Source organism: Amphiura filiformis, chromosome 3, assembly GCF_039555335.1.
Source record: "Amphiura filiformis chromosome 3, Afil_fr2py, whole genome shotgun sequence".
In the NCBI taxonomy this organism is placed as follows: Eukaryota; Metazoa; Echinodermata; class Ophiuroidea; order Amphilepidida; family Amphiuridae; genus Amphiura; species Amphiura filiformis.
In genome coordinates this window covers 24,051,954-24,062,170 of record NC_092630.1, presented here as the reverse complement: position 1 = coordinate 24,062,170, position 10,217 = coordinate 24,051,954, and positions in this window count along the sequence as shown.

Sequence of the window (10,217 nt, the reverse complement as noted above, 5' to 3'; positions counted from 1 at the left end):
AACACCAAAGTACGCATATTTCCAAACATCTAAATTAGCTAAAAATTTAGGACATGTTACAAAACTATATTTTCTAGAACTTTAGAAGAGTACTTTTAATATTGGCCGGTTATTTTTCACACAGCGACGTTAACTAGGCATATCCCCATACTTTTAACGTAGGCTATTTGTAGAGGTCACGCGTCAATGGGAAAGAGCACTGTGTATTGTATAATTATAGGAAAACTGACAGTAACTGCAGTATGAAGTGAAATAGAGGATTTCTTTGGAGGTTCATAGGCACAGCAGCATAATTTGGATCCGTGGCTATTATGATAGTACAAATGCGCGCGAACCGCACAATAAAATTGGCCATATTGAAGCTTGAATGGTCAAATATTGTTAAAATTGGAACAAATTTAATGCAAAAAGCTAAAAATAGTAAAATGGTCAAATATGAGATTAATTTGGTCACGCAAATGTACACAGGGAGTCAGTTTTGGCCCTGAAGACTGTGGCACTGGGCCTGTGCACACTCTGCCATATGGTATCTACCCATGGGCCTATGTGTACAAAATAATTTAGCAATATGAAATAGTAAACTGAAGTGTGCAGTTTGCGTGCAAAGAAATCCAATTTATTTGCAATATTTTCTTGATTTAGTTGTATTTTGATCAGATTGGTACATAATCATGTTTGTAGCCTACTTTGTAGAGATAAAATTCTATGATAAAAGTGCCATTATTTCTTAGACCAACCCCGATGTTGCTGATCATCTTTAATGTTATATTAATTAATAGATATGTTAATACACTAAGTGCCATCATTTTTTCAAACAAAAGCACTGAAAACCAAAACTTAAATATGTTAAAAGCGAAAATTTTGGGTTTTAAAGTGGAAAACTTTTTGGCCCCCCTTTCCTACCACCTAAAACTTTTTGGTCCCCCCCTCTTTTAAGGTCCAAAACTTTTTGGCCCCCTCCTTTTTACCAGCCCCCCCCACCAAAGTATTTCTGCACACTCCCTAATTGTATTATTTTTTCAGTAAAAAATCCTGGTGTTCAAATTAAGCATGACGATTTTTTTATTTTAACAGGCTTTTTTTGGTGTTCACTGTTTTCGCTTTTCAAACTAACAGGCCTATACAATAACCCAAAAAGAAACTTATAATTTTTCACAAGGTCATATCTTAAAATCCTGTCCATCAAAATGAACCAAAATTACATACAGGATTACTTCAATACTCTAAACACATGCCAGCAGGGGCGTAGCAAGCGGGGGGACAGGGTGGACGAAGTCCATGGGCCCCGAGCACAAAAGCGAAAATTAAATACGGGCTGATAATGGAGAGCAGGGCCGGATTTACCATTGGGCCAGATGGGCCCGGGCAGGGGTGTAGCAAGAGCATCAGGGGCCCATGGACAAGGAGCAGTACGGGCCCTTTTAACCAGGGCGGGATTTACCTTATGGGGGCCCTGGGCCAGGCCAAAACTTGGAGGCCCCGAACTCACGTGCGAGTCAGTGGCTAAGTTTTGGTTTACGTATAATATAGAGGGGGACTAACATATTTTGTTCCGATGTTACTTGGACATTTGCACGCAAAGCACGCGAAAACATTTCAGACTATTTTAGCCCCAGATCAACATGAGTTTTGCTATTTGAATGCGAAGCGCGGAAAATGTTACAATTTTTGCCCAAAAACATGCTGGTTAAAAGATGCATTGGGCAATTTTGGGGCCCCCAAATTATGGGGGCCCTGAATCCGGGCCAATCTGGACCAATGGTAAATCCGGCCCTACTCTCCATTATCAGCCCTTATTTAATTTTCGCTTTTGTGCTCGGGCCCCTGAACCCTCGGGGCCCATGGATTTCGTCCACCCTGCCCCCGTCCACCCATCCAATCCTGCATCTAGGGTGCCCAGTATAGTCTGCCGGTTGCGAAGGCCTTAATCCCCTGTTGTTATGCACAATTTAAATGTATTACGTAACTAATCTGCTCCGGTGACTGCACTGACGTTAATCAGTGCAGTAAACAACACGTTTTGGGGGCAGATGTAAAAGACCCCGGGGGCACTCAACACAAATGACCATACGGGTATGCTCCCCGGAAAGACCCCCCTTTTGGGTTTTCGCAGCTCCGAAAGACCCCCTATATTTGACCAAAATAAAGCTCCGAAAGACCCTTGATTTTGATAATTTCAGCTCTAAAAGGCCCAAAAATTGCTCATTCCTCATATTTCTGGTTTTTTCAGGCGATTTTCAACCAAAAAGCCAAGAAAGACCCTTGATTTTGACTTTTCGCAGCTCCAAAAGACCCCATTTTACTTGTTCACAGCCCGGTTCGCAGCTCCGAAAGACCCCCTTTTACCGGTACGCCGTCAGCTCCCAAAGACCCATCACCTCAAAATTCTGGGGGAGCATACCCACCAAAATTTTTGATGTGCCCCGGGAAAAGACAGAACGCAGAAACGACAGAAACAAGAGAAATGAGAAAAGACAGCATTTGCAAAACGTTGAGCAATTTAAGTGCGAGTTGATAAGAGTTATTTATTTATTAATTTATTTATGTTGAAGTTAATGTTAAATAAATGCCAAATGTTGCTAGCAGTAAAATAGTTAAATAGGCCTAAAATAAGTTTATGATGTCGTCATGCGTAGATCTTAAGGTGGTATTTGAGGCATATTCTAGAAATTAATAAATGGCTGAGACAAAACCGTTTGTGACTTTCAGAAGAATTTTAGGTATGTAATTTAAAAATAAATTATTCGAGTTTGATTTGTTTGACTAGGTCTAATTCGTTTTAGGCCTAACTTTTTAATTAATAGTATATTTATAATATAGATATTTTATTACTTTCGGAAGATTTTATTTTCATTTTGATTTTGAGTTAATAGTGTGGTCGCCACATATTCCATCTAAGACGGAAACTAAAATACTTTTAATAACCAGAGCGACATAAAAGGTCGAAGCACAATGCATGGGGAGGTACATTATTGGCATTCAAAATAACAGAATTTTATCATTTAGGTGTAGGCCTACATACTTTCGTTAACGAATAACCAGAGTAACATGAAAAGTAGAAACCCGGGGTAGAAACATGGGGGAGACTCATTATTGGCATTCAACAGAATGAACTAATGGATGTTTTCATTCAAGTGCAAATATTCTAAGTAGCTTAAACTTTAATAGTTGCCCCGTCAGCTTCTAAATAGTCAACAGAAACTAAAGAAGCGTTCACTCTAATTTCACACTATTCATTTTCTGAATAGAATAGAATCCCTATTTTTGATCCCGTAACTATTTCATTTTGATTAGATATGTTCATTTTAATTAGGTATATTATCACTTTTAACCAACAATCTTATCAAAATGTTCTCAATAAGTGCAAATAGGCCTACTACCCTGTCAGCTTTTGAATAGAAAAATTAATTATGCAAAGTAGAGCAGCTAACTAATTAATTAAATGGAAGTCATTAGGAACACTTTGACCAAGTTTGAAACCAGTATTCTATTAAATAAAAATGTTATTGAATATTAATGAGCACTTTCGAGTCATATTGGTTCATTGATTATTGATAAAAAATAATACAATGCAAAGATATAATTGTGTGTATTATAAAAACCATATGTCTGATTAGCTTAAAACGTAATGCGTATTGATCAGTGTTCTTTGCCCTACTCATTTAGTCTATTATTTTTAACATGCATAGAGCACTTCCAAAATGCCTCAAATACCACCTTAATGCGACAGCTTACAGACGACTGGTTTGGAGATTATGGCAGCGAACGAGGAAGAGCGGTATAAACAATATCTTTGAAAATATGATTTTTCACTAATCACACTGATTTAGCCATGTAAATTCGGTAGACTTCATTTACACTTTATTTAGTATTCATTGAAATATTCAAACAGATTTATTGTAACGAAAAAAAGTCGGGTCAAGTGGGGTATGAAAAGTCGGGTATGAGAAGGGTCACAAATTGTACCAACCCGGAATTCGGCACAATAACCGTTGCGAAAACAAGGGTCAAAAATACCTTTGTATAATAATTATAAACCTCCAAATTTCAGATTTAGGTTCAGACATGTTTTGCAAACTACTCGTGGTTTCGTAGAGATTGGACCAAGAAACAAAGTACACCTAAATTAAGTGTAAATTCAGGGTTAGACCGCCATGGCGGAAAAACATTTCACTGCAATCTATCCTTGAACTGTCTGGCAAGTTGACTAGACAATTTACGTATGAGCTAGAAAAAGTTGGAACATTAAGAGTATACGATGTATTGTTGGTCGAAGCAGCAAAATAAATGTAGTTCACAGCATCTTGCGAATGGTAGTGAGCTTTAGCAATAATTGCATTGTTCAAATCATAGCGAGCGTGTAGAAGAATTCAAAATATCACAGATATACGTTTGTACGTCCTGTGGTTCTTGATTTATGTTGTAAAGAGAGCTGAAACAACAACACGTTTGTAAAACGTACATAACTCATTTACAACTAAAAATTAAGCATGTGTTCACAACTATAAATTAAGCAAGTTTTCAAAGTATATGATTTGTAGAATGAACTTTTGCAAAACACCAAAGTGTTATTTTTCAATAATATATTGATTCAGATAATGAAAATGGCTGCTTCGACCAACAATACCTCGTAAAATCTTTTTTGGTTTTTAGTTGTAAGTATCTCTAAACATCCCCAACAACATCCAAAAAGGACAAAAAAGGAATAGGGGGCAATGCTAATTTGCATAAATTTGGCTGCTTATGCAGGACTGAGGACTCCAATTACAAAATTGGTCGATTCTTGGCAAAACCCATATCAATGTATTCTTCTCATTATTAGGATTCAGACAATATTATTAGGATTAAGGTACAGTTCCTAAATATCTTATATTTGGTAAAATGGCAACAACGCATACTGATGATACTCAATTTTAGTGTCATATGACGAAAACGCCTTTATGGACTTTTGAGCGTACAAAAATCGAGGGTTTTTCGCCATAGGTGCGTCCAAAATTCCAGAGCCGACAATTAACCTTATTTATTTTAAGAGCCATTTAAAGGGGCATTTCGTGATCCACAGCCTCATCCCCCCACTTTTCCCCAAAAAAGTTGAGATTTTTACACCACTGGATACCTCTGGCTACATAATGTTTATGTACCAAATATTTCTTGCAGGTTAATTCATTTAGCAAAAATATCGCCAAATTTGAATTTCGTTCTGGTGCACCAGAACGAAATTACAACACATTGTCTATGGAGCAGTGTAATACACATAATCATGCATAACTCGCAAACGCAAAATCGGAATCAACTGAAATTTTGGAAACAAGCTTTTTTCGTGGATATCTACTGAAAAATATCATAAAAAGAGGATGCTAGGATCACGAAATCCTCCTTTAATATGCGGATGCGATTGTAATCACCTTTTGCATCAACTTATAATTATAATTATAGCCGCATTGAAATCAGGAAATTGCGTAGCCGAATAGTTCGCTGGACTATGAATCGCCAGTATTATGAGTCATTTTTGTGGGTTCGAGTCCCTTTTTTTTATTTTCTTCCTTTTTCCCCCTATTTTCTTTTCTTTTTCCTTTCTTGTTTTGGCCTTTCTTTCTTTCTTTTTCTTTCTTTCTTTCTTTCTTTCTTTCTTTCTTTCTTTCTTTCTTTCTTTCTTTCTTTCTTTTCTTTCTTTCTTTCTTTCTTTTCTTTCTTTCTTTCTTTCTTTCTTTCTTTCTTTCTTTCTTTCTTTCTTTCTTTCTTTCTTTCTTTCTTTCTTTCTTTCTTTCTTTCTTTCTTTCTTTCTTTCTTTCTTTCTCTCTCTCTCTCTCTCTCTTTCTTTCTTTCTTTCTTTCTTTCTTTCTTTCTTTCTTTCTCTCTTTCTCTCTCTCTCTCTCTCTCTCTCTCTCTTTCTTTCTTTCTTTCTGTAACGGATGAAAACAGCACACAGTATTCTACGTTAACATCTGTTTGTGTTCTTTATTTTATACATGCGGCATAAAACCCTGTACAATAAACAAAACAAATTGAATACAAGTTTAAGTCTACATGTCGAGCAAAGTTGTTTTTTTTTTACCGAAAGTTATTTTGGACAACGTAACAAAAACATTTTTGAGTTACGAACAGTCAAACTTTCTTGGCTCTTTGGTTGAAAATCGTCTGAAAAACAGAAATGTGAGAAATGAGCTATTTAGAGGGCTTTTAGAGCTGAAATTATCAATATCCAGGGTCTTTCTGAGCTCTATTTTGGTCAAATTTAAGGGAGGGGTCTTTCGGAACTGCGAAATCCAAAAGGGGTCTTTCCGGAGGAACATACCCATATGGTCATTTGTGTTAAGTCCCCCCAGTTTGGGCAAAATATGCTCAGTTTTGGAGAAAATACCCCAAATCCGTTTTTTTACCGAAATTATTTTGGACAACGTAACAAAAACATTCTTGAGTAAAATTTGAATTTTGACCAACTTTGAGAAATTTTCACCAAAAACAATTTTGCAACCAAAAAAAAAACCGTGATAAAAAAAGCCTTGATTTTTGCCCAAATTTCAAATATTTGGGTGAAGTTGATCAAAATTCAAACAAATAAAAAAACTGGTCCTAGATATTTATATCTAGTTTTTAAAAATTAATAAAGAAATTTAATAATGAACTAATTGCAGAATAATTATTTATAGTTACCCTATTTTTTTCTTCGCTTCGTCGATTCGAAAGCTTGTGTCGAATTTCTGTAATGTGTATTTTTACGAAATTTTGACATTTAGATTGTGCTACCTGAATTACGTAATGTTTTGATATTACCAAATTGTTGACATTTCCTCAATTTCTTACAAACAAAAAATAGTACAAAGTAAATTGTTTTCTCAGTATCAAAATGTTGTAACTTTTCGCCAATTAATAAATTGCCACAAAGCACGAAATTTGGACTAACTTTCGAAGTTTACGAAATTATGGCAAACAATTTACCAACATTGTAATTTTTTGTGACAATTACAAAATTGTGAAAATGATATTCCAGTCGCCGGGGCGATGGTGGGTGTGCTCCCCCGGAATTTTGAGGTGGTTGGTCTTTGGGAGCTGACGTCGTACCAGTAAGGGGTCTTTTGGAACTGCGAACAAGTAAAAATGGGTCTTTTGGAGCTGCGAACAGTCAAACTTTCTTGGCTTTCTGGTTGAAAATCGTCTGGAAAACAGGAATGTGAGAAATGAGCAATTTAGAGGGCTTTTAGAGCTGAAATTATGAATATCAAGGGTCTTTCGGAGCTCTATTTTGATCAAATTTAAGGGAGGGGTCTTTCGGAACTGCGAAATCCAAAAGGGGGTCTTTCCGGAGGAACATATCCATATGGTCATTTGTGTTAAGTCCCCCTCCACGGATTCCCGTCACCAATTTACTTTTTTTTTGTCTCTGTAGATGATGCGTTGAAGAAGGCTTTCGCTGGTATGATGTGCACGGAACGTATCCGATCAGATGCGCGTAATATCATGGAACACTTGCTTTCAGATCCCTGGAAGATATTGACAATATTGCCCAGTTTTGTTTTCATTTCATTTCGTTTCATTTTATTTGCCAGATAAAAACTTGCAACAAAAGTACATACAATGATTGCACAATAGATTAATTAAGCGCATTTAAATTTTTCAAGGAGAAGAATTGAATAGCAATTAACAGTCTATAATATCGAATTGATTAATTCGAATTAAACAATTCATCGAGTGGTCATGGGCAGCGCCATTAGACATGTTACAAGACTACCAAGTGATAGGTGATGGACCGTACACACATAAAAGAATAGGCATTTTTTGGATAATTTTGTTACTCAAAACTTACCTAGCTAATTTATTATACAGCAAGGGTCTCTGCCTTTTTAATATGTTATGAACAACTTAATTAAGGGATGGGTTTATATGTGTGTAAATGGAGGAGAAATGGGAGGATTTTGGCATGTTTGCTGTGATTGTTTGCCTAGCAATATTGATCACAAGTACACAATTGATGGTGCATATCAAGGACCAAACTCTATAGTTTTATATTTGAGCACGATCACTTCTGTAAGGTCATGGGAAATTATGTAAATCGGCTTTTATATTTGATGTTGCATATCGGCTCACGCACTTTATTTTTGTACCCAGTATTTCACAAAGTCCCTGTACTCTGATGACCCTATGACTTTTTGCTGGTATGTTGAGCACTTTAAACAATTAATTATAGTACTTACCTCCTACTTTAGGAACATGCGTATGTCTTAATGTATGTCGACCATGTCAACAACCCAGTGTAGTTTTACATGGTTGGAAAAGTCTATTTCCTTTCGCTATTTTGCCAATCATAATTCATAAATTGTCCAACTTTTTGACAAAAAGAGTTTTACAACTATTCCGCCAGCAAGGAAACACAAATTTATGTGTATCCAGTGCGTCCTTTACGTTTAAATAGTTCAGTTTATTGTCAAGTTGTGCCTCTATACGCCATATTTACGGAATTGATGATACGAGCTGATACGGAATTTTGAACCCAAATTTCTTGAAATATACATTACCTTTTTAACTTCTCGCCACGAAATTGGATTCATAAGAAGGTCAAATACAAGCCTTCCATTATGGCTGGTATCATCATCTCGATTGGTGTCTTGTGTTCGTATTATTCCATATTTTGCTGGTAGAAGTTCAATGAAACCCTCCATAATTCACGACTACTGTCACTTGTGTTATAAACTCGATGTGTTTACTATATTGTCGCTCGGGTCCGCGACTAATCGCAGGGACCAGTCTATCATTAGCTATTCTATACACTTTTCAATAGCCTTATTGTGATGTGTGGGAGTTTTAAAAGCCGAGCCATGAACAAAATATAATGCGAGCACCGGGGGCATCAACTTTAGAGGTGACGGTATGTGCCTGTCAATATATGCCCCTCTTTTGAAGCCGACTATACCCGATGACCAGGCACCTTCAGTTTTCAAAATATTATACCCAATGACCCCTTTTTCATTTTGATTGTACAAAATTGACCCTTTTTTTAATTAAAAAAACCCCAACGTTTTGTACTGATATTCGCCTACTTCGCGACGCTTGTACAAAATGTAGGCACATATACCCATCAATTCTAAAGTTGAGTGCCCTGGGGCGAGCATACTGCGGGCCAATGAACAATGAGATAGTGGCTTTTCTGATATCACTTTGAGGAACTGTTGAAGTATAAATCAGCCAACGAGTAGGTGTGTCCAAATTGCACATCTTGAATTGAGACCAAGACATGCTGTTATTTCAATTGTTATATCGTTCCGGTTGGTTTATTACCTACCATTGCCTACGAGATGCAGTTCTAAGGTGACAGAGGGACAGGTCTGCAATTCGATTCCACAACCATTCATACCTTTCATCTGTTTTATTGTATTATCGTGCGAATTGCTCCGTGGTACCTTACGGGTACCTGAATTTTATTTGAATGAAGATGACTCTGTCATGCTCGACGTCATATTGCATAATTTCTATACAGTATATGCAATAAACCAACCAGAACAGTATAACAATTGAAATAATAGGCAGTTCTAAGATAGGTTAAGAAGAATATAACGTCATTCTGTATTATTATTCAAGGTTGTAACGTGTGTCTATGCTGTCATGTAGGCCTACCTGGCAACAGACACGCCCCGGTACAAACAGATGAAATTTGTAGAAAAGCGTGATTATGACAAAAACATTAAAAATGATACTTTGAGGTATTGTTTTTTTAATTTTTGTATGGCAGATCATACATACACATGTGCTGAGGTCAAAAAGGTAAAAATTTTGTTTTTGACCCCTGACTCACCTGTCATTCCAAACAACCCCTTAATTTAAAAAATATTTACTGACGGAAATAAAAATCCATCAACGGATAGTCTTGTTATGCTCTCACAAACTTACAAAAAAATCTGAAAAATCCAAAATTTTGGTCCAAAAATTGGCCAAGGTTACTGCTGTCAAAAGCACAGGAAGACCACCCACAGCGGCGAGGTCAACTTTCTAGACTTCCTGTCTAATGGCTACTACCCAGTGCTAACATCAATGAATTGTTTAATTCGAATTAATCAATTTGATATTATAGACTGATTAAGCATGAGACTAACTAAAAGCAGTCCATGATCATGATGATGAAGAATCCAAAAGACTCCCTCCAGAAACAAGACATATACCGATTTCTTAAAGCTTGGCTTCCTAAGCCAGTAGGCTAGCCCTACCAATGTGGATCCATTGTATTT